The following is a 26,969-nucleotide window of genomic DNA, read 5'->3' as shown; positions in this document are numbered from 1 at the left end:
CAAATACATGAATGAGTCCAAAAAAAGCACCAATACAAGACCAGATGCTTGAAAGTTGCCCTTATTTTAAGAGCATGGAATTGCAGGTTTTTAATGAATAACTGAATGTATTTTTCACATTCATGTTTACACAGTGTCTGGAAGAATAGACTGACTCAAGAGCCTTTCAGCCATAAAAGTAGTTGTTAATCAACATGCAAGTCTGAAGTATCATGGATTTGCAACAATCAGATCACTACTCCACAGGCACACCTTCACTCAGCTTAGCATCAGTAATTTATTTAAAATCATAAAAGTAATATTTTTAACACTTCCATCAGCCAGAAGATCTTATCTCAACAAATCCAATTCAAAGACCTACTGAGGAGCAGAATACACAGAGAATGGGGGAAAATAGTAGCAATTGGAGCAACCAGTTAAAAACAATAATCCAAAACAATTTTTTTATAAATTCTGGGGGATTGCTAGAGGTTTCTTTTTTGTTTGTTTGTTTTGTTTTGTTTTGCTTATTTGTTTGGTTTTGGTTTTATTTATTATTTGATGAAAAGTGTATTTTACCTTTTTGTTTATTATTTATTTTTTTAAGAAAAGTGTATTTTACCTCTTCTGGCTTAAGCCTTCTTAATATCTAGCAGATAGTCAAAAACATATGATTAAGTTTTTCAAATTGTTCAGGGAAAATCTGCTGTACTTAAAGTAATGTAAAAGTTACTTGCATGAAAAATATGGAATTAAGAACTTAATTCTTTGTATTAGCTTTCAAAAATTTTAGAAAGCAGTCGTAGTGTGACTGAATCAGTAGAATAATAGCTGCTGCAAAAACATACTTTGGAATACCCTTCAGCTTCAGCAGCATCCAGTAAAAGAATATTTAAGCATCTCTTTAGCACTGAAATGCTACATTAGACGTGTTCTCAGAATCATAAGGTTGCTCCCTTACTATATAAACGAAATTACAAATGGGCGTAACCAAGGATCACTTTACATCACAGCATGTTAGAAAAGTCAAAACAGAACATGAAAGATGACAGCACTGTTCTTCTGAAACAAATCATCCCATATGACAGTCCTTGAAATTGCCATGTATACTATGAAATACAGCTTTGGGCCTTTCAGTATGTTCATTTATGAAAGCATACGCAATTCATGCAAAATGTAAAGACTTTAGCCAACACTTGAACAAATGGTTTGCTTACATAGTAAGTGCATTAGAGATTTGTACACAGGTAGAGAGCTTGCTTAGCCCTCCTTCAGAAAATCTGCATCAGTCGTGATCTTGTAAGACAATTGATTGTAGTGGTGCTGTAGCTATAGCCTTAGGATATATATATATATTTAAATATACGTATATAATATATATGTGTGTGTTTGTGTACAGTATATATATTACATATATATGATATATATATCAAAAGAAAAATAATATGTATATACTTATATACTTATATATATATATTATATATATATATAAAAGTTTTCTTTTGAGTGGGAGAGAGCGACAGTAAACTGACCAGAAAAGAGAATACATGGTTCCTCCCTTCCAAAGCCTCTGAACTGTAGATTAAATAAATCAATAGATATCATAACTCTTTATCTACGACCATAAGAAAAATGTGTATATTTGCAATACTGTAAGATTTTTTTTTGTGAAATGGAAAACAAGAAGGTTGGAAAAATGCCTGAAGCAATAAGTGTAGACTTATTAGACAGCTACTGTGAAACCATTAGTAAAAACTGCTGCCTATCTCCTCTTCAAAGGACTACACATTATATATATATCCCCTCCCTCACAAATTAAGAAATGTTAAATTAGCATGAAAATAATTATACTAGTGCAACCCAAATACATTGGATTTATACTGTACTGCATTAAAACAAATGTTTTACCAGTAATTTGGAAAATGGCTTCAAAATAAGCCATTCACCAATTTTCACAGAGTCTATTTAATATACATATACTTTCCCAAGTCTATTTATTATACATATAGCACACTGATATACTATCTTATTCGTGTCCTGTTAATAGTGAAGGCAGGATCTCTAATGGCTGCACATTGTTCACACATATAAAAAATAGAATACACTTTCATCTTTCATTTCCATGTCAGAAATCTACATTGGTTAAACACTTGAATATCTACTTCTCACAAAATGAATTGTAGTGACAAGAGTTATCTGAAGATGAGGATAGACATGACTGAACTGGTTCCATCTAGAAAGTGTGCTGGTAAAATTCTGCAGGAATGGAGAGTCTGTATGTCAATCATAACCATCACAACTGAGAGATGGCAAGCAGTGTTCCAAGACTATGTTTTCTAAAACAACTTCTTCTTACTCTTTCAGGCACTTTTAATAAGAAATTAAGGTAAAGTTCCAGCAGGTAAACAGTGTAATAAGCTCAAACTAAACACTACTAACATAAAACAAAACAAAACAAAATTTGCTCCTTCTACCCTTTGTTTATACTTGTTAGTATAGTAGAGATGATATTCCAGCCTTTCAAATGTTACAATAAGCACTGGAAGATTAAACTTTGAGATGATAAAGGAATTCTTAGAGTACAAAGAACACACTTCCCAATTCTATATTGGTTAAAGATTCATTGAGGCACACTGGACTTAGCATTACCTATAACAGTGAAGCATAGGGTGTTGTTTTAATATAACCAGTCCTTAACGACATAAATGCTTCGTAAGCCTGTACCCTTTTAGGGCTATGTTTTAAATATTAGTTTGCTAACCATAAATAGTACTTAGAAAGGAAGCTCAAAGCCAAGCTGGGGTAGGAAATTCAAAGTGGAACTCCTGAAAACAAGCAACTAGCACAGTTTCACATTACTCTTTCCTTTGTTACATATTTTTGTGTGCACTTTTAGGTCTTTTCCTCTCTACTTTTCTACTTATGGGAAAAAAACAAAAACAAAAAAAACCCACACCTATATAATAACTAAACAATGACTTAAAATTAGCTTACTGTCCATTTAATATGTAATCGTCAGACTGTAACCTCTTATACTTTACTGACAACAGGACTTAGCTGTGCCAGGAAAGATGATGTGGATTAAACTCTTTGCTCTTTTGAATCTAAAGACATAGTCTACAATAACTGACATTCCAGACCCATATTAGGTAGGACTTCACAAATGATTTTTTCTAACATGTTTGTCTTGGACAGAATCTCAGAGAATTTGCCCAGCTTTGGAAAAACTGTGTATACTGATTTCAAACTTCCAACTTGTTGTATTGCATTGTTTTTATCACATTTGAAATTTCTTGGTTTGCTGTAACCACCTAAGCTAGTGAATATATCTTTTCCCTCAGTCATAGCTTTTAATCATTCAGCACAGGAACATGAGAGCTAACAAGCAAGCTTTCCTAACACCTTAATCACAGTTTAGTCAACTGACCAATGCATCTCTCCACAGACATAAGTTTTTAGCTAATTCTACAAAAATAAATAGGATTGGACTGGAAAGCATTCACATGTAGTAACACTTTTCTTACTGTGACTTCAGGCTGTAACAGCTGTTTCAAATGTCAGCAGATAGGGCAGAATTAAAAAAAGATAGAAAATATGGACAAGGGAATTGTAGATATAACCTCTCTGTGCTTAATGCCAAGAAATATGCAGATGTATTGCTGATTATCAATTCTTTTATCTAAAGTTATTAATCATTTTAATCAGTCCAAATGTGCAGCTGCCACAGAGCCAAAAGAGATGAGTCTGATAAATATCTCTTCTTTGCTCTACCAGGATACTGAAAAAATGCCACATAACATTCGAGAAAAAGCAAGTTTTAGTGATATTTAGTAAAATATCAGGATAATCAGTGTTTTTCAAAAGTGTCTTTAAAACTAATGCAGCTAGAACACATGCATTTAGCATATTTCCCTCAAAGATGCAGGTTATAAATAAATAAACAGGCTCCTCATTCCATTGTACATAGATGAAAGTCTATTGCAAGCTGACTACATCACTGGAATGCATTTCATGACTCAAAACATACGTTAATTCTTATCAATAGTAATCATCAAAGCAACTGAAGAACTTTGTACAATCTCACTTTTGCTCATTTAGTATGGTGGGTAAATGCAGTGTTTCTGCTAAGTTTGCCACTGGTAATACTGGTCTAAAACATAACAAATTCAAGACCTCCTTGAGGCAGCTAATAGCTGTGATTGCACTCTCCAGTCACTACAGGTTGAAGTTGTGGTACCAGATTCCTACTGTGCTTGTTCATTCAAACGCAGATTGAAGACACCAGATTAGAATTTTTCTATATGTAGAAGTGAAAATGGAACGAAGTAAATTGTTCTTGCAGCAACAAAGTCCATGAAAATGTCTTAAAAATGGGATTTTGTAATAGATCTCTTCTACAAAAGTAGTGTGCTTTTATCTTTCCATAGCTTCTTGTATGTAAGATTATACTTACTGGAACTAACCAATTGAATTTAAGGGAGTATGACAACACCTTTAGGCCTAAATTGTAACCTACCTTTTCTGAAATATAATTTCTCATACCTGTTAGCAAAGTCCATGTAGTTCTTTATATGTGTTTTTTTCCAAAACAAATGCTTCAATGATGTTTTTTCTAAAAAAAGAAAATAAATAATGCCAGCATCCATACAATAACAAACCAATCTGCATGCACGATGGAGGGGAACAAATGGTAAATATTTTTGTTGTTGTTGTTTCAAGCTTCCAACAGGTAATGTTGACATCAGCAACAGTAAATTAAATGAGTTTGGAAATTATGAAAAATATCTCAGCAATGTTCTTATAAACTGGAAATATATATTTAGCTCAAAAGTTTATCTACTCAGCCTTTGAAAACATTCCATATCTTGTATGCATATGCTGTCTTTTCCCTTTGAACTTTAAGGCTTTTAAGGCTTTGTTCTTTCAGATTCTCCTTTTTTTTTTTTTTTTTTTTCCCCTAGCAGCTCAGCAATTCATAGACTGCTGCTGTAATAACCAAATTCTTGCACTGTACTGGCTTGTATCACCAGTATCAGCAGCTGCTGTTAAATCACCTGTCAAATTTGCAAAATTCTCACTCAATTTACCCTGATTGTCAGACTTGAATTTTTTTGTCCATGTTTCTGTTCATGTTGTTTATACAAGGGTTCTGCTGGGACCAATGGATGAGTAGTTTGATCTTCATGCACAGATGATCCTTTAATACCAACTGTCTCTCCACTAGGAAATGGAGAACAGAACAAAATTCAAATGCATGTTGGTGTTTTATGTACTGGGTTGCATGAGCCATTGATTCATGTACATAGTAGACAGCTTTGCATCTGAAATATCTAACTGGAAAGCTAACTATCCAACCTACCGTGCAGATGCATTACAAATTCATTAATTATTGTGTAATATATTTTTCTGTTTTGGAAATAATCACTTTGCATATGTGGAACGTAAATTGGCTTGTATGTGCAATGTGCCAATTTCTATGAAAACTCATTCATAAGTGTAGATCAAATGATGATACCAAAATCTTGCAAATTATATGCTTACAGAATTTCACCAAATATGATGGTCTTTCATGCAACATTTTCTACTCCAGACCAAAAAGAGAGTCAATGAGATCTTTGGAGAACAAATATTCTCACCAGATATGACAGTTATATGAAGTCTCTGTAAGAGATTTCAGAGCAGACCACCATGATAATAGAAATATAGAGATATAAAGAATGCTTCAGATCAGACCTTTTCATATTCAGCTGGTAGGAAGAGGAGAATTGCATAATCACTCCTACATTACATAACCAAGAATGTTCCTTTTGGATGCCATGGCACAAGCAGAAGACTGAAAACCCTGTAGCATTTCTTCAGCTCTTTCTCTCTCTCTCCTCTCACCCCAACTGCCCCTTCCTCCCCCCTCCCCCCCCCCCAAATGATTAGACTGAAAGTAGATCTGCCAGACAAAATCAACTCAAAGAAATTAAAGGTGAAAAATCTCCAGTTTGGTCTGCAATTACTAATAGAAGTTTCAAACACCAATTTTACAGAAAACTTCTCAGAAAAAAAAAATCATTACCTATAATTTTACTGCAGTAAATCCCTATTGCTAAGAGCTCTATAATTTCACAGCATCAAGACACTTGTCATAAGAATGCCTACTCCAGCTGCACAGTTTAGGATGCTGCATTATTTTATACATATATACGCACACACAAAACGTGATGTTTTTAGTATTACATAACCATCTTTGCTGCCTGCCCAATATAGTTTGCTGTGCAAGAAAGGCATTTCCTTCACTAATAGTGATTTCCATCTCCTGTTAGGGTATACTTCTAGCATGTGTAACATGTATTGTGCTGATGCTAAACCCTTTGTAGAAAAACATGATACTAAGTAGTATTCAGCGGCTCCATTTGAGAATCAGTCTGTGAAAGATACACCTCAGTGCTGACTATGTTACATACTAAATTGTTGATCTGCATGAAGAAGATACCATTTGTTTTTGTTTTAAATGAATGCTTTTTGTTTTCTTAGTTTAATGCAACAGCTTGTCTGTTTTCCTCTTTAAATCATTATTTTACTTTGAGTGCTCTCGTCCACATGCAGTACTATGCATGTTAACCTTTCTATATTTGAATACCTCTGATCTTTTAACCAAGTTTAAGACAGTTTCAAACATCTGGAATAGCAGTAGTAGCAACACCTACAATATTTATTTCCTGATTTTTATATATATATATATACTTTCAAATTGAAGCATTGATTACGATACTGCAAACCACTCTTTTCAACAAAAATTGTGCAGATGTATGGTACTGGTTTGGAACATCAGAATCTTTTTGTATCTGCTGTTGAACAAGAGGTGCTGCATGGAAAAGGCAGCAGTAGCTACTATCCTGTCATTCACCCAGATTACTATGAAGAGGTAGATTGAAATTTTTTTTCCAGGGCTTCAGAAAAGTGAGCCTCTTCAGTATGCAGGGATTTCCTTCCTTATTATAAGGGACACACTCACTGAACTCTGAAGTACAAAATCTAACTGCTGCACCTACACCAAAATAGTGTGAAGACTGAATAAACACTTCTAAAACTAGGAAAAGCTTTTGTTTGTTTGGTTGGTTTGTTTTGCTTTGTTTTACTCATATACATTCTTAGCATAGTACATAACATAGTACAATCAGACTGATTAAAATACTTTTCATAGCTAAATATGTCTGCAGCATCATGGAAAAAGAAAAAGAAACATATTTAGCCCTTAATTTATTAGGAATATTAAGAAAATGGGGAAGTAGGTGTGCTGGGGGAGTATAGTGGAAAAATCTAGAAGGCTATTTAAGAGAAGCAGGCTTTATGGATAGATTTTAAGAAGCAAGGGATACAGGGGTTATCTAGCACGTATGAAGAGACAGATGTTCCAAGAATAGAAGCGAAAGAAAAAAAACAGACAGACACTAAAACAGCATGGAAAGAGACAAAAGGAATATCCTAGAAAGCAATCTGCACAGAAGCTCAGGTCTTTGAGAGGCAAGAAAACAAAGACTAAAGAATGATTTTCCCTTTTTTTGATGGAAAGCTTTTGATCACAGGTTTAAAAAACAAGAACAAACAAACAAAAATCATACATTTGTATGACACATAATTTTTTCATCATGTGTTTACCTTCACTGTTCAGGGAATGAATACTGCACAGTGGCAGAGCCAAAAATACTGCTTACCATTGTGTCCGCTGATAAATGTAAAATGTAAGAACTCCATTACAAAAAACATTTATATTGTCATTAATTTAAGAAAGTCTCATGTTGCAGTGACTATATTCCTGGATAATTTTGTATCAACATGTACTTCATGTGGCACCAGAATGATTTGCCTGACTGAAAAGATATCAATATTACTAATGATCTTCACCCATGAATACACAGACATTTCTCCATCCAGATATTTTCACAGATAAAAAGTTGGCAAGTATGTACTACTGAGCATCAGCTACAGCATGATAATTTTTTCTTCAGTACAAAGACCAGGCACATGTTTCTTTGCAAATTCTCACAGTAATGTGACTACCATTTTGGTATACCTATTCTATATTTTTAAATTCAGCTCTTAGATGATAATTTCAGTGATTTATTAAGACAAAATAGCAGGTATTTCAAACAGTAATTGAGCAAATCATTTTCTGCAAGATAAGTAACAAATGTTGTAAATTGAATTTGGAATTAGTCTACCACAGGTTTAGAAACTTCTGTCCTGTATCAATACCAAAAAAGCAAACCTCTCTTCCCCCACCAAAAACAAACAAACAAAAAAACACAACAGCAGCAACAACAACAACAACAAAAAAGGGATTATATAGTCTATAAATATATTTCTCAGGTGCTTCAAGCTAGAATAAAAACTATTTGTTAATGGATCATTAAAAAACAGAAGTTCTTTGATGGCAGCAACTGCCTGAAACAATTTGAGATTACATTTCTTCCTCACTGAATACATCAATTATTCTATCTAGACAGCAAATTTGGCTTAATTACCAGTTCTCATCTCAAGCACTGATTTGTCACAGTTCTAAAATAGGAGAAAACTTAATCCTTTGTTAACCAAGAAACAACCTACTGGACAGAATGTGATGCAGATTTAATGCACTGAAACAGAAACTTTTACTTCCTGAGTAGCCAAAAAGAAAATGAGATTCAAAATATATATTAAAAAAAAAAAAAAGTTTAAAAATATTAATTACTTGCACTTAATTTCAAATAACATGAAATTATTCACATTCATAAATACTTTAAGAAGTGAAAACTGCTGACAAATTTTGGTAATTTAGTCAGACAAATAAAATGTGGCAATCCAGAGAAATGGGCAATCCTTTAAGCCACTCAATTTTGAAATTAGGTGAATATCTACTGTAACATATCTACTGTAACACTAGTACAGAAATTTCCTAACAAAAGACTATCAAAATACAATGATAATATTTCAGTAGATAAAAGGACATATTTTGAGTAACACTCAGTGTATCTTCGGATAAGGCAGTTCAGCGGGTCATTTAATTTAACAAATAAGTTATGTTTATCTTGGGAAAGAAAAGATTAAGAGTTATTCTTGGGCAATTAGAAACCCAAAACCCCAAATTCCACTTTATATTGCCAAATATAGAACTGTATATTGCAATGATTTTCCTAACTGATTTTTTTTTTTGGTTGTGCTTCACAGTATGACTTTTGTCACACTTGTGAGGTAGACATTACTAAAATTTTAAAAAGTTAACAGAAAGCAAAAAAAAAAAATGCACAGTTTGTAAGCAAATGTATTAACCAAAATGTGGTTGGGTTTTGTTGTTTTGTTTTGTTTTTCCACTTTTTTCTGCTTTAATCTGTGAAAAGATCTCTGTGCCTCACAACAGGAAAATTAATAACTTTGTTCTCTTTTACCTTGGTAGCTTAAAAATTAATGTTCTTCATAAGGATAGGCAAATAATACACTTAGTCATATCCTCAAAACTCCATCCCCTTTAAGGCAGATATTCCAGTATCTTTTGGTGACAGGGTTGTCCTTACCTTCTGTCATGTATGCATCCACAGATGCCCTCTCCATTTTCAACTTAATGAATAACAGATGTCAGCTCTTCTCTGTAAGTGCAACTCTTAAGGGAGGGACTGTGCTCCTCCAGACCCAACATAGGGATTTCATAGATCAGACGAGAACACTAAATAACGACTCACACATGCTGACTCACTTCTTACTGAATATATTCCAAAAACCTATGAACAGTAGCCATTTCAATCTAATACCATTTACCTAAATCATGCACTGAGGTTCGTTATGGTATTACAAACATCTGGACAAGAGAACATAAACTAATCAATGTTCAAGGAGATTGAGAACATCCTTCAATAAAGAATGTGACTAATACATACTTGGAGCACATGCTTTTACTGGAGGCTATTGGAGTTGACAAAGATAGCATCTCTTATATCAGAAGGATTTATCAGTTATTCTCATCCCCTAGAAAAAAGATTTTAACTTCAGAAGGAATTGACAGCATTTTGGTATAATTTCAAGCTATCTACATTACTGATTGCCTGAAGTGACCAAGCTAACTGCAAGATTAAAAACCCACTCTCATCTAACCTCAAAATTGTGTGTGATGTTTCTTGGCCTACCTTACCCACACATGGGTATTTCAATCAGTCATGGAGAGGTAAGGACATAAATTAAGTCTTTGCCCTTTTGAGAGAAATAGTGGTCAGATATGACACTGAACTACAAGAACTGCCAGTGGGTCTAAAATGAAATTGGACCAATTTAAATATCAAAATTGCATTGACCTCTTGCATGTGTGTTAAAATATGGCTTGCTGTGCCGAAGCTTTTGATGGTGGATATAGGAATCAAAATGTTAATCTGGCACACATAATGTTGCCATGTCTACATTGACTGGAAGTGTTGAAACAGAAGTTGCATGTTCCAGAAATCTTCATGAATATCTGACTGGGAGAAAATTGTCCAGAATTTGTAACTTTTTTCCTTTCATAGGACAGATTTCCGCCCCCCCCCCCCCGAAATGCATCTGGACAATCAAGACCACAAAGTCTGAGCCTCAAAAGAGAAAACTGTTTAGATCTACTTCTAATATGAATGATATAAAATAGCATAAAGTGATATAAAAATAAAGATATACATGAATCAAGCAAATTCTTATAAAAATACATTTGTGGCAGTTTCCTACAGAAGCCTGTGGAGATACAAGAGCTTTGTTGCTTCTGAAGTATTTGTTTTTATTGCTTGTCAATATTATACCCCTTGCTATAATAACACATATAGTACAGAACTGTTTCTGTTCATTTGAAAACAAAGCCCTGTAATATCTGTTCTAGACTAGAATGGGGCAGCCTCAATACGCATATATATATATTAAAAAAAAAAAAAGTCCTTAAACCTTCTGAGGTAACTTGTGCTACTTGAAAGAATTGCACAGTTCAGATATTGGTTATCTCATGTTCCCAGTGGCACATGGATCAGCATGGAACTTAAACTCTATGGCTTTTATTCGTGAGCTACTTGTATGGTTGAGGTCTGAGTTGAGAAATAGGAGTTAATATAAATAATTAAAAAGAAAGTTAAAGCGCATACATTTTTAATGCAAGTAAAATTAATATTTATTTTATTTTGCTGCAAAGAAAGATTACACTAAGCACACTACATGTGCATATTTAAATGAAAATGGAACCAGTTTTGAAATATAATAAAAATAATTCTCGGTATAATTCTATATATATGGATAATTAAATCATGTTTCAGAAGTATCAGAGTCCAAAATAATAAAAGGAGCACAATGAACAGAATGTTTCACCTCATTTGTGTAACTACATCATTTTATAGAAGATTTGGCATTAATTCCCATGAACGTTTTACTGTGCAGGCAGCTATCATTCTGTCAAAATCACATCTACCAGATTCTTTCTTTCCCACAACTGAAAAACCAGCTCCAGGTTCAGATAGCCATCAGATATCTCTGGGGGAGACATGTTTTTATTAATTCTAATTTGCTGCATGCACATTCTACAGTCATGTTAGCAAACAGCAATATAACATACAACATTAAAACAACTGAGATATACACAGTTGCTTCACGTTGCATGTTGCTACAGATTTACTGAGTGCTGTACATGAAATTTACTCTCCACCTAAACTTTGCAAGTGAAAGATAAGGTCAATATTGATGGAGAGCAAGTAGAGAAGGAGACAAAATGGTCAGCACATAAACCTTTTCCTGACAAACCCTTCCAAAATTTCCATTTGCGTGGTGTCTGACTGGCCGAACTAGTTGGCAGTCAGCTTGCTATGACAAATTAGTCTCTGTCAGTGTAAACTCTTTAGTAACTAACTTACAAGTTGATCCTTTTTGGATTGTTGTCCATAAACAACACACATGAATACAGCAGGTAGCAGCCCCGCCATGCAACCACAATTTCACTGCATCTTTTTGTTAAATGATAGAAAATGTCCCTTAAAAGATATTGAGGATTCATACAGCAGAGCTCTCTGGAAAGAAGGGACCACAAGCAGTGCCACTGCTGCACCACAAAACAAGCAGCTCTACTCAAAACCTGCCCTCTGGTAACATCACCCAGTTGACCTCATTGTTTCACTGGAGTACACAACTGACAATTTCGACAAACATGCTTTCTGCTGAGAGAAACAGCACTCCTCCTTTCTGACAAGGGAGAGTCTTAAAAACCATATCTGAAATACTCATTAAGACTCAATTTCTTTTTCATTTTAATACCCACAGCTAGCCATTCATAATTGTTCAAAGCCACCCTTTATTTTCTAAGTATGATGTTGGTACCATAAGAATGGTGTTTTAAGCATATTGGACTGCTAAATCATGGGATTATCGGAGACTCTAATACAACTCACTACTGGTAACTTTTTCTTGATATGCTTATTGGTGCACTGTGGCTAAAAAATTACTCTAGCAAACAAAATAAAACAAAGAAAAACCAACCAAACAAACAAACAAAACACAACAACTGAATCCTGAATATGATTTTACTTTTTTTCTGAAAGCATTGAAAAACAAAAGTCAATTTTTGTTTACTTTTTTTTCTCCCCTCACATCTGGTTATGTTACACATTTTTAGTTTTATGATTAGAACTTAAATAAAATGATGCACTTAGCAAAAATATACACTGAACAATATCACATGTATCAGAAACAGAAAGTTTTTGTTTGTTTCTTTATATATGGAAAAAGTGGATATTTGTTTAAAATACCTTAAAAATCACAGAGAATATCTGTTTAAAATAATAGAAAATACTGAGTTACATTTGCATCACAGGCATTCAAGTCTGTAAATGTGCAGAAATATGAAGCAGATGAAAAAAAGTAACACAACTGTTAATCAAAGAAGAAAGAAAAAGAAAAAGACAAAGAAAAAGAAAATGAGAATAGATTTTTTAATATTTTGAAGTGTAGTGTTTCCAAATATCTTTCCTAGATATATTTCCAAATATATCTGAGTTTCCAAATATCTTTTCTAGAATTCAGAAACTGAGGAACTTGGCTGTTCCATACCTTCTCAATTGAAATTAAAATCGAAATTCTCAAAAACATTCTCAATTGAAATTAAAAATACCACAGCTCCTCTTTCCTTCTGCTCCCAACCTCATATAAAGAGATAAAAATACTCTGAAATAAAAAGGAAGTGGTTTATAAGAAAACATTTAAGCTTGTTGCAGTAAAGTTAGCAGAGGAAAGATAGTTCTGTAATTTTAGCATTATGCCAGTCTTCCAGGCATGATAAAGGCCATTACATGTTTGGGGTGCACATGATAAATTTCAAAACCAGACATTTATCATGCGTTTTTGATCATCTCATCCTTTCTCTGTCTGCTTATCTCTCTCACCCAGATCTGTGTATACCATTCAAGCAGTGAATGCAGATCTTCAAAGAGCAATGGTTTGCCAAAAAAAATATCCCCAAAGAACCACAGCTAGAAATATCTACTTCCATTCTAACAAATGTGGAATGATGAAATTTCTCCACAAAAATAACCAGTCTACAATGTAAGACAGACAAGCAATACTGCATTTAAGATCCTTGTAACACTGTGTTGTGATGTAAAAAGGAATTTTACACCACTCAGAAAGAATCCGTGGTCCATCTAGTTCAATATTGTGTCTCCAACAGTAGCTGACATTATCAGTTTGAAAGGAAAAACAAATAAAAACAACCAAAAAAAAAAACCAACACAGTAACACCACCCTTTCAGTAGGGCCTCTCCCTAGGGAAAATCACAATATTGTGTCTAGAAGGTGAGTTATGCCCAAAGCTGTACAAAAGAGACACAATGTTTGTTTCAAAGTTAGAAAAATTCTTAGACAAACAGGTTTTAAAAGATCAAAATTTTAATTTTTAAAGCTCTTTCAAACAAGTTTTAGGACTAACATCACCATTACTTTTTCTCCCTGGTTCCCTGAGGTACAGACAGTTCTATAAAGAAAAAGATTTGTCTGCATAAATACGTTAAAATGTTGTTAAAATGAAAAAAGAAACAAACTCAGAACTGTAGCTTCAAACTAGGCAGAGCAGGACAGAAACTGTTTCACAGCCTTTACACACAATCTCCGTTTAGGACTACAGACAGAAAATGGAGTAAGTAATCCTATCTGACATCACTAGAAAGACAAGAAAAGACCATTAAGCAGGGCAACCTCCAGAAGCAGTGTGTTTTTTTAAGCCTGACAGCTATGAGGAATGAGAAGCAGGCAGAATGCTATCATTTCAGGATGCATAGGGAGGGATGGAGAATTCATAAGGCAGGATGAGTAACAAACAGAAACAAGAATGACCTGTCTGGATTAGAAAAATCTCTCTTGACATCAAAATGTTAACCAAAAGATCAAATAATCCTTCCTGACATGTAATGTTTATTCTCTTACATCCTGTTTCAACTATTGCTGTTATGTTCTATTACATCATAACGTCAGGGTATCGTCCATCAACTTACTAGAAAGGTTTGGGCTGTGAGGACTGAAGAGAGTGTCACTGGATGTCCATCTCTTCTAATCTCAGGACAGATGAGCTCCTAGCTCTGTGTTGCATGCCCTAATTTTGCATTTGAGGATCCAGATGAATGATAAAACTGCTGACCAAAGAATCACGCACCAATAGGGTCTGAGCACTGAACTACAGTTCAGCTGCAATTTGGGGACCAAAGCAAGAAAACAACAAAAACATAACTTTTCTAAATAGACTTAAATTTAATTGCTAAAGCTATTTAGTAGTAGAAAATTCAGGCATCACACATGCCAAGCGGTGTTGTCTGCTAATGTGGGGAGTCTTACATCTTTTTGGAATCCATAATTTGGCATTTCCATCTCTAAATACTCATTTTGAGAGTCTGTCAGAGAGAGATGCCCAGAGCAGGCCTCACACATACCAACAGCTTAGCTGAAAATGGTCACTTCCTCTCAAAATCCCAGCTAGTATGAGAGGCTACCACCTCAATGTCCCTTTGGGGATACCAGCATAGATCCTTAGTCCTAATATGTGTTTCCTGAATGAAATTAACTACAGCATCTCAGCATTGGTTCACCTACACATCTGTCAAATTTACTGCTGTAAAATTTCAATGCACTGGTATTTACTATAATCTTTTCATGATGGTGACTCTGATATGTTGATATGACTGTGGGAATAGCCAGTGCTTAAGTCACTGAATAATGATGATCACCTCAGTCAGCCTTCTTCAGCTTTTTATAAAAAACATAGATAATAAGATATTCATATGTATGTCCAGATGAATAAATAAATAAATAATAATAAAAAGCATCATTTCTGATGTAATGTATATATTTTTTTACATTTTCATACCATTTTTCTCACCCAAAACTAAAAGGAAAATAATTCATGGTGAATTATGGCAGAAATATTCTACATGAAGTAACTTGGAAACCAAGTCAAAACATATTTACCACTATCTATAGCATTCTAATGACACAAGCTGACCAGGAATTATATTTTAACTTTCATCATCTGGTCTTTAACCCTTTTACCTTAGTGGCACCACAAGATTTAACACGCTTTAGTCCTTAAAATCTATAGCACCTTGGAAACCTGAAAAATAGGTTTATCTAAAGAGCTTTCTTAGTTTTGCTTGTCTCAGTTTTGCTGGGCTTTCTGCATATACGAGTCCTCTGAACATGACTCATTCTTATTGTGAACCTTTTAAATCTCTGCCTAACATCTTAGATTATACATGTGCTCAAAATTGCACACAGCTGTCCAAACAGAATCTTAAAAGCCCCTTGGAGCATTAAAATAATTTGCTCTGCATTGCACTCTATCCTCCTCTTAAAACACTATGAGCCCTCTGTTTACTTTTTTATCTTCACTTATGCATAATACTGAATTTGATTCTTTGATTGTCTACTGTCACATGCAGATATTACTCCTCATCTATGTTTGACAAGATATGCCTGTTTAACGTATATTCTGGCTATTCTAAATCTGCTCATTCACTGTTTCACAGCATGTACCTGCTTGAAGACACATATTACATTTGTCCACTACAGTTTCATAATCAAATGAGTCTTCAAAATCAAACTTCTTTCTTTTATATTAAAGGGCTGATATAAATTCTTTTTAAATTAAAGGAGGCCATTCTTTGATGTTATATAGTTGTCCATATAACAGCAGGGTTTGTTTCATTTGATGGTGCAAATCAAAGAGTTATCATTTTGGTGCACAACTAATCTAACATTTTCCCTCCTAGACCAGGTAACAAATTCATTCTATCGTATTGCTAAAAATAGACTAAATATTTTAGGCTACATTATTGTCCTTAGATTTTAATAAACACAGATGCGATGAACTCAATCAATCCATACAATAAATGCTTAAATATTATTTTTTTCCCTCCAAGTATAACTAATTGTGTAATTTTTGCACTTAAAATGGCAAAGGAGGATCACGGTAATGACTGGAGATTAGTTTTCAAAGCTGTTATGGAGTTTAATTTTGGTGACAATGACATTGAGAACCTAAATTGGACTATTTAAATTGAGGAATGAAAATTCTGGTAGTTAAAAAGCTATTGTGCAATCCATTAGCAATGTTCATTTGAATAAATGCATTCTATGATACAAAGCTTCATCTAAATGATCTGTTTAGTTTAAATAAAAGAGTTGAAAAAATTAGGAATGATAAATATTGCCTCATGTCAGGCTGAAAAGTGTACCTGTTTTTTTTTTTATTATTTCTCAAGTAAATCAGAACCATAACAATTATTAATTGAAAAGTGTATATATCAAGTAATCCATTCCTCTTGCCAGGGTAAAAAGTAATTCCTACCTGAAAACTCGAAATGCAGAGAATTTAATTCTTATTTTGACTTTCTTTGAAACGTCGCTATGAAACTAGAAGACAAATCTAGTAACACACATAAAATACATAAAAGACAGCAAAATTACAGTTATATCATTTCATAAACTATCTACATACCGGTTTCTAGAGGCTTATGGAAGACAGCTGTGGATTTTAATTTGTGTCTTAAAAGAATAAGGAAGTGTTCATATCTTGTACACTTTTAAATTTTCATTTGCAACTATGCACAGTTTATGGTGTGTTGCAGTCCAAAGAGATCTGTCTCTGACTGACAGATTAAGGACAAGAAAACTAGGGGATAGTAGCAGTGCAAAAATATGGAGCTGCAGCAAAGAATACAAAAGGGATATGACATAAATACGTGAAGTATGTATCTAGCATACAGAAGTATGTCATACATGAAGTATGACATAGATACATGAGAAAACGGAAGAACATAGCACAATTAATAGAAGCTCTGATAGAAATATATTTTTTTAGCCTTTCCTTCTTCTCTATTCCAGAAACACCATTAAAAGTAGTAGAAGCAGGGTTCACTGCCCTTTGATAAGCGTGATAGCTAAAAGCAATGGTTCCAGTCAGCTATCATCATTAACATCCTTCTCCAAAAAGGATTTTCCAGTGATAGATAATGAAGTTACCATGATGTAAATGAGACCATAAACAATACCACATGTCAAGATAAAAGAGAAAGTGGAAGAGAAGGAATATCTAAGGACCTTTTGAGCCCTATCTGTACCCCAGACCCACTGCTGGTCAGAAAAGGAGCTGAAATATGGTCCTGAAATATTTTTTCTCTTTTGTGGCTAGATTACTTTCCTTCAGCTATTGTTAAATTAAAGGAATCCACATTAGCTATTTTTGATTGTTTGCTCTCTTTCAATTACTAATTACTAGGACCTGTTGACTTGCCCTATATGCTCTACACCATGTGTGGGATGTATCCACATCAACGTATATCCACATTATTCTATTCTATTCTATTCTATTCTATTCTATTCTATTCTATTCTATTCTATTCTATTCTATTCTATTCTATTCTATTCTATTCTATTCTATTCTATTCTATTCTATTCTATTCTATTCAAGATTACTTGATTGAGAAATACAAAGGACAACATACTTTACTCTCTAGGACCTTTGCTCTCCAGTGCCTTGCCAGAAGTTTAAGAGATGCTATACTGTTAATGACATCTACATCTGCAGCTTTCATTAAAATAAAATAAAATAAAAACAAAACAAATCATCATCATCAACAACAACAACAAAAAAAACAGGACTGATACCCTCATGTCTCCATGAAATAAATACTCAGTTTAAAACCAGCTACATTAGGAGATAACAGTGAACATAGCATTAACAAATACTATGTAAAATATGGTCCAGAATTCTGACATCTATGGTAAACATTTACTTAACAGTAAAGACAAAGACTAGAATTTTGTTTTGCTACTTGCATCTCTGTTTAAGACTTTGTGTGTGTGTGTGTGTGCACGTGTGCAGATTCAACTTCAGAATGCAGTGATTTATTTGCTTGTAGTTTTTATGAGAAAATCAAAAAGTATAGGTCCCCTTTGTAAATCCTTTTGTTAAAAACAAGATGGACTTTTGGTAAAAATCTCATTCTCACATCAAGAAGAGAGCTTACAAGTGACATCCTTAAAATATGTAAAACAACAAATTACAACTGGAAGTTAAATATCTATTACTTTCTTACAATAATTCTTTAACATGTAAAAAGTCAAAAGATGATGTTTTTATCTTATTCCTAACACACCTGCTTTGGATTTATTTGATTTTTTGTTTCTCTTTCCAGGTTCATCTTTAGAACTTTCCTGAATAACTGCTATACAAAATAACTGTATTTGTGTAATTTACATTTATCTCTAATGCATAATGTTCTAAATGACCAGAGACCTCACAAAAACTACTGTTAATTTTTCTTTTTTTTTCACCATAAAACTATAAACATCAAAGGCTTTAAATAACATTAGAAGAGTTTTCCTCCTGTGGCCTAAATTCTACATGGCTAGTTTTCCCCTCAGACTCCTAACATTGGTTGAGCTAGTGAAATAACTTATACTTGGCAATATTTACATGGCCTGCCAGAAAACTTTCAGCACAAAAATCATAGAGACAGAAGAATGCTCAATTAGTACTTGCTAGGAATGCTCTTTCCCCCTTGGCTAGAAGATCAAAGCCGAATCATTATTTGACCATATTCTAAATGCTTTATTTACCAAATGCAAATGCACAGAGAGAATGCATTCATGTTGTCAAGTCAGTTTTGGTCCATTTTAGGAAAGAATCATTATGAATGTCATAAGTATCCATTAATGATGACATTTTGAATTGTACTGCTCTCTGAATGAGCACTAACAGTTTAGAATGTTACAGCCAATATGCACAGCTATGTGAAATAAATTCCAAATGGAATAGAAAAGATATCATATTAATACATCTTGAGAAGAAAAGCAAACCAAAAAAAAGCTGCAGGTCAATGACAAATATTTGTCTTTTACTTAAAGGAACAAGAGTATTGTAGTAAGAAATGTATCCATTTAGATGTCAGCATTGCTGTATGTCTTTAGAAAGGTGTGCTCTGAAATGGATAATTTCATATTCCAATCTTTTTTCTTTTTCTTCATTCCTTTACATTGACTATGTACATAAATTATACATCTAAATGAATATTTATGGGAGCCTCCACAGATTTGAGCACACAAAGAGGATGATTTCTGAATTTAAGTAAAGAGTAATTATTCAGATTTTTTTTTAGCTACGAAATCACAGCCAAAACACTCCTCTGCAAATGGAAAAACATAGGGAGAAATGTGGCAGTAAGCAACGTTCATTTCACGTATATGTTAACAAAAAATATTTTGTTCTCCTTAGCCTGCACAACTTAAGCCTGTTGAGTATCTTAAATAAAACTTTGACCACTTCCAGCAGTGACCTTTAGAAAAGTCCATATTTGATGAAAGCTGATATGTAGGAGTGTGAGAGAAAGTGTGGTCTCCTTCTTCTGTTACAATAAAACATAAATAAGAAATCTTAACTACTAACCCATGGAAAACAGTTTTGATTTATTTTAGTGAAAACTATACACTGCATCAACATCTTAATTTTCAGGGAACTTTCATAATTTGTTAATTAATTTATTTCTTTGATATTTTCTAAAATAGTTTTTTTTTTTTTTTTTAGATATTTTCTAAAATAGTTTTGGGCACCAGGGACATGGGAGAATAGACCAACCACCACCTCGCTACAGCCTCCTTTAAGGTACCTACAGAGTGCGATAAGGTCGCCCCTGAGCCTCTTCTTCTCCAGAATGAACAATCCCAGCTCCCCCAGCCGCTCCTCGTAAGACTTGTACTTCAGACCCCTCACCAGCTTTGTTCCCTTTCTCTGGACTCTCTTGAGAACCTCGATGTCTTTCTTGTAGTGAGGGGCCCAAAACTGAACACAGTACTTGAGGAGCGGCCTCACCAGAGCCGAATAAAGGGGGACACTCACTTCCCTAGCCCTGCTGGCCACACTGTTTTTTATACAAGCCAGGATGCTGTTTGGAAGAAGAATACCTAAATGGATCACCTGGCTTTCTGGAATTATTTTGGTGAAACATGGAAAAGCTTATGGTCATGAAAATTTATACATGGGAAAATAGGTATATTTGCTTACTGACAATACACTGACAATACTGATAATACTCAGAAACAGTAGTAAAGTGATATAGTAAAGGAGATTTCAGCATTCTGTGCAGTAACTAGGACAGCACTGATGAATATATTTGTAACAGCAACAGTCCCAAACCCGAAGGAAGGAAGGAAGGAAGGAAGGAAGGAAGGAAGGAAGGAAGGAAGGAAGGAAGGAAGAGACAAGTTCCATTTGTTAAATGGATCATTTTCACTCTTTTTTTTCCTTCTTGAAATATGCAATCAAAAGTAGTCAAGAAACAGAAGAATATAAAGTTTATTGTTAAAAGAAGGTAAGGATACTCATAACCAGGAAAATTAAATCCACAATAAGAAATAATTGTATATAAAACTGACCAAGAACTGATGGGAATATCTTTAATACAGAGGTTTTAATCATAGAACCCATGGAACCACTCCAAGAGGAGAAAAGAAATATTTAAAAAGTACTTTCAGTTGTTGAACAATGTATTAAAGCAACATCGTTTTTCATGGAATCTACGAAATTGTGCTGTGAGGAGTGACAGCAGCCATAATCATTTTCCTTGTAAATAACATATGGCTAAATCCATCTAATGCACAGATAAATTTTTCAGTACAGCAATTAAGTTAATACAATTTTTTGGGCAACTGCCACCTCCACTTGTGTATGTCAACACTCAAATACAGACATGGGATACAGAGAGTCATAACAAAGCTGTACCTCATTCCTACATATTTTTCTCTAATTCTCCTGCTTTTTTTTTGTTTGTTTGTTGTTTTTTGTTTTTCCTCACATAAAGAACATGTATGGTCCAAATCATAAACAACTTGTTGGCCCTAAACATATTCCTCAAAGCTCCTACCTAAGATGAAAAGAATTTCTGCTGTCTACTTCTAACTTTCAAGCCACCAAATGCCAAACATGAATAGTAGGTATAGGATTAAAAGTATGAAAGTTCCTGCAGCTATTCAAGAAAGCTAATCCAAGAAAAACTGTTGCTTTTGGCTTAGCTGAATGTTCCCTGTGCTTCTTATGTCAAGCTAAAGATAATAGATGAAAATGCTGCATATGTATACGAGTAGCTTGGGAGGGAAACAGATGCTTTAAATTGGCCTCGGTGAAGCACTGAGAGTGCAGATGGGGGAATATGCTATTAAAACATGGCCATTATATTACTTTTACTATCTCTAGTCTGAAGGAAACAGAGACCTGTTAAAGACTACCTTGTTTGGAGATTCATTTAGGGCAAACGTTAACAGATCCTTTGTTAATAAAACATGTTTAGAAAGCATCCCACAGTAATGTACTATATAGCAAGTTGGAAATAGCCTATTACAGCTGTGAAGCATAAAAGGTATAGCAGAGCCAAAACCTCGTATCTTGACTGGCGCTTCTATTTTCAGAAATTTTTCTTTTCACAAAGGCTAGAAGGTGTAAATGTATGAAATTAATTATGTATTTCAGAATAAGAAAGTGGTGGGAATAATAAAGATAGAAACTCAGGTTTGGTTCTCACTGATACCTCAGCCTAAAGGAACATGGGTACTAAATTCAGTAACAGCGTAGAGTAGAATTTAAACTAAAATACAGAAGAGTTTTTCAATATTGTGAATGGTCCTTGAAGTTTAATTAATTAATTAATTAATTGGCAAACACGTCTACTCCAGCTCCAATTGTCTACACCTGAGCAATTCCCCCTAAGCTCTGGAAAGAGATAGGAGACCAATGTGATCTTTTTTAGATAACTGTGTTAGAGAGAGATCAAATGCTCTCTAAAAGAGCTGACTTCATACCATTGACTATAAAAGGTATCTTTCCATAAAAGAAGCTCAAATTGCCTAACCCTTGGTGATATAAATTCAAGACCAAGTACGAGACTCAATTTATTTGTGTATTTGATTTTTATCTCCTCCTTCATTTGTTTCTGAAAAGTAGATAATTGAATCACTACACAGGAGTTAGGGGAGCATTAAACATTTAAGTTTGAACTTAGATGGACTTTACCTGACTAGGATATCAAATGCCCATTTGATCATTGTTTGCCCTTCACTCCTACCTCCCACCTCCAGCTATAAAACACAATATATTTACAATGTAGGAAGCATACAAATATAAGTACATCTCCTCTTCAACTTCTCTGTTGAGACACAAACAACATTATCAACTTTTTTGATTCAAAGGACTATTAAACTCACTTTCAGTGAAAATTAACTGACTACTTGAAGACATGTTGGTCAAAGAGCAGCTTAACAGAAATTATTTAATTCACAGAACAAATATTTTCCATGCAATGCGCTGTGGTCCAAAAACACCTCAAGGATGTCACAATGCTCTTCTATGTTACTGGTGAAACGCATTGATTTACTCTTAATAAGAGTTATGCTTCCTCTGAAATAGAGTTAGATATTTAAAAGATGAGATAGAATGAAATCTCACCTAGGAAATTCTGAGCTACTTTTTCTCAAATTTTTGCTCAGCATTCCCCAGATCAATAAGAAAAACAGCAGACTCACATATGCTTTTAAAATCTTGACATCTATTTTCCCTCTTATATATCTGTGCTATAAAAACCTTTGAAAAACATTAAAACAAACAAAAAAAAACCCACAGCATTTCCAACAGCCATAACTACATACCAGTAAGACAGAATTCTCATCCTTTTATTAACTTCCCTTTAAAACTGAAAATATCTAAAAAGCTGATGAAAACAGTAAAAAACATGAAATCCTGACTTCATTGAAATCATTAATAATTTCTACAGGAATAAAAATATTTTTTCCTGATATTTTTCAGTTTACGTATTATGGAAATCATGACATAAACATATTGTTTTAATATATAACGTGGCATATAGCTGTTGGCATATGGAGCATGACTTTCTGTATTTAAAATGTGTAACATACTCATCACCACTTTACCTCACTTATACCTATTTCATTAAGAGTTCTCCTCTTCACGTCCCTGGTTACATAGAAGAACTACATGTTAATGAAGGATTGAATGATGCAAGTAGCCTGTTGTCAAAATCTTCTCTTTTTCAGCTTTGCTCTACTTTCGAATATATATTCACCTTTGGAAGGCAATGATATATGGATGAAGGTAATCTTGAATGAGTGACCTAAAAATCTTTATAAGGATTCTCATGGGTAGATAAACTGATATAGTTGCACAGACATAAGTTGTTGTTGACTTACTCCCAGGCAGATTATTTGGCCATTACACATTGATCATTATGTAAGCTATATTGCTGATGCAATATGAAATCATATTTCAATGTTAATTGTAAGATTTCTGATTTTTATAATGCTGAGTCTTGGGTTTTAGGGACTCAGAGATCCTGTGAGTGGGACTAGTGAAAAGAAAACCTAAATGACAATCCACCTGAACTAGACATCTGAAAACTAGACATCTGAAAATGTCACTTTTGAATGCAGAGGCCATGCACTCTCATTTTCATTGGCTAGGACCCTTCGTTTTGGTGAAAACCAAACCCAGAAACTGATTTGAGCCCTTTCATTCATTTCGTCAATAATTGTTTTATGTAAAATGAGTCAACAGTCCTCAGTTCTGAGACTGACATTTGCATATCTTTCCTTACCCCCATCAAATTCATATAACTTGTTAAATAGTTAATTTTTGATCTAATGGATACTTAAGTGCTTAATTCTCTGAAACAACAGAAAGAGGAAGGTTGATTCTAGGTACGCCCAGATTTACAGGGGGAAATGAAAACTGAAAACTGAAATGTCTCTGAAATGTAGATAACAGATGAGCAAGAGCTTTATAAATAGTTAAGTCTGGACTAGTCTGCTTAAATTCCATACTTCAAAAGTCTAAGACCTAGCAATAGACAGAAATTCATTACATGACCAAATTCCGCAGTACCTTTGCACCATATTTACTCAGTTGGAAAAGAGTTTACAGATTTATTTCCCCCCAGTACTCCTTGGACATATCACTACATAGAATCAAAATAACACTACTATTTCAGAATAATTATATTTACGTGAAATAGAGATTTGCCAGTTTTCCTATTTGTTATAGATGGTGCACCATTAGCCATCGAAGTGTAATAATGACAACACCACCACAAACAATACTGTGGCAATTGTCTTCAAAGCCCCAAGAATGCAAGAATGTTAATCTGATTACTTATCCAGAGTGAATATGAAAAATACCTTTGTTTTCCAATTTAAAACACTACAAATAAGGACTGAGATTTTAGCTGCATTACACCTTTCTTGAAACAGTTTTTGTAGTGATCACGTACTTACTAAGATTCTGAATCAAGGGTTTTGACAATAGGAAAATAAGTTCCAAATAATAACCACATGTAATAATCACAACTTCACTGCAAAATAATTTTCCTGTTAAAATATGGCTTAGATGTAAATAGCTTCTGAATCTTAAAAAATGAATTTAAAATATATTGGTAAAATTACAGAGCCTATTTTCATGAACAAAATCCTTTGCATGCCAAAGTCCTGCCTTCAGTTCCTATCCAAAATAGCACACATCAAAATTGAAATCAATGCACATGTCCCCCCCTCAAAATCCAGATGTGTATTTATACAATGAAAAGCAAAACCAAAGAAACTTGAATTAAACAATAACAACAAACAAAACTGCCATGTTCAGCAGCTGGATCAAAGCAGACAGACAAAATTTGAATTCATACATTTTATTTTTGATGTAGTGGTATAATTCTTGTACTTATACTTGAACTTGCCAAAATTGTCATAGATGGCTGAATGGAAGATATGTTTTGATGTGTGAACAAGAATTTGAAAACTGTGCAGAAAATATAGCACAGTCAAAAGTTGAGTGCACAGACTGTAAACTCATTTTTGTGAATGTGTCTTTTAATTTAAGGCTAGACACATGAGCAAAGTACTTCAAAACTCATATCAATGCACAGCAGCTTGCAGATAACTACCAAGTGGCCTAATTTTTCAGTAACATTATAGGAAGAAATTGATTTACAGTGGAAGACTACTTTGCTGTAGCAGCTAATACTACATTTACATGCCTCTATAATTTACTTCACTTACAGCTGTCTCTTATATTAATATTCATTGTAAAAGTCCTCTTCTAATATTGCTTGATTTGACAGGAATGCATTAGCTTTGAAAAATGCTTTATAATGTGCTCAGACAATATTAATACAAGCAGAACCTCTGATAATTGCTGTTACTTAAATATTAAGATTTTCCTTTTTATTTGAATTTACCCTTTCCTCTCTTCTTCCATCCCTTCGCTAATAACAGTTTTGATAACATCTACACACCAGTCTGAATCATCTCTGAGATCACACGAAAAACTGAATTGATTCAGTCCTTACAGAAATTTGAAGAAACAAATATTGCTATGATGTTTTGGTTTGGGGAGATATGTTTTCAGCAGAAGTAAATCACTTTCCTTAGCTGTGATCTCTATCTTATTTTATAGTAAACAAATTCTTCCTCTTTAGAAGATGACTTGTTCATGAATATTACTTATCCATATGTAACCTGAGATCACAGTCAGAATTTTTATAAGCATAAAGCAGAAGAAACCTGTCTGACAGGTTTACTAGAGCTCTATAGAGCTGTAGTAAGGCTTCCATGGAGAAATTTTATGTTTCAAATGTACTTCTACAAATTACATTCGAATTTTGAAACAATAAAATGGTTTTGTACTGACATAGGGCAGAATACCATGGACCAGGAGCTACTATAAAAAATACTAGCAGAACTCTGATGCATGCTTGGTAAAATTTATCACTCAGCTTTTGTCATCAAGTATATCACAATCATAGCTCAGATTCATAAATATGTTAATTAATTCACTTGGAACAAAACACTGAAAAACAAGTTGCTGTAAAATATGTGTTATCAGTGTTTTTGCTATAATAACTAGAGTCTATTTTGTCCTCAGGCAAAGAATTACCAAAAAATTTAACACCGGGCACACTATAATCAACTGTCTCCTTTTCTTGTGTTTTCTATGACATCAATATGATTTACTTTAATAGTCTAAATGAGATGTCAAAGTTCTCCAGAAAAATGCATGTCATGCTCACACCTAAAAAGGCATAGTCTAGATTCTACTTTCTTCAAAGTCAGTCCTCAAGTCATCTTGGCAACAAAACTCAGGGAAAGCATTTCTTATTCCTGATATTAATGGCAAACAAGTATTTAACTCAAAAAATAAATCTGTTTAACTACCTATAGACCTATGGTTGAAATGCATAAGGTGTAACTATTGTAGGAATAATATGTTCTCAGTTCCCAGGGAAGCATGTGTGTAGCTTCATTCAAACTTACATTTATAGACTGAGAACAGGGAACAAGCATGTTTTGTTACAGTTATTTTAAAGCAGATAATTAATTTTGCTAAATTGTGCTATGTCACTTTTTTTTTTTTTTTTTGTATAGAAGTTTCTAATGTTGGGATC

At 33.8% G+C, this 26,969-nt stretch overlaps 1 protein-coding gene across 11 annotated transcripts in view; it reads right to left on the bottom strand.

The window, feature by feature from the left end:
* ZNF385D (zinc finger protein 385D) overlaps positions 1 to 26,969 on the bottom strand; it is a 436,921-nt gene that overhangs the window by 22,362 nt on the left and 387,590 nt on the right. The gene's annotated exons all lie outside the window — the stretch shown is intronic.

The sequence above is a fragment of the Anser anser genome (genome assembly GCF_964211835.1).
Source record: "Anser anser genome assembly, chromosome: 2".
Taxonomy (NCBI): Eukaryota; Metazoa; Chordata; class Aves; order Anseriformes; family Anatidae; genus Anser; species Anser anser.
This window is presented reverse-complemented; position numbering and strand designations above follow the sequence as displayed.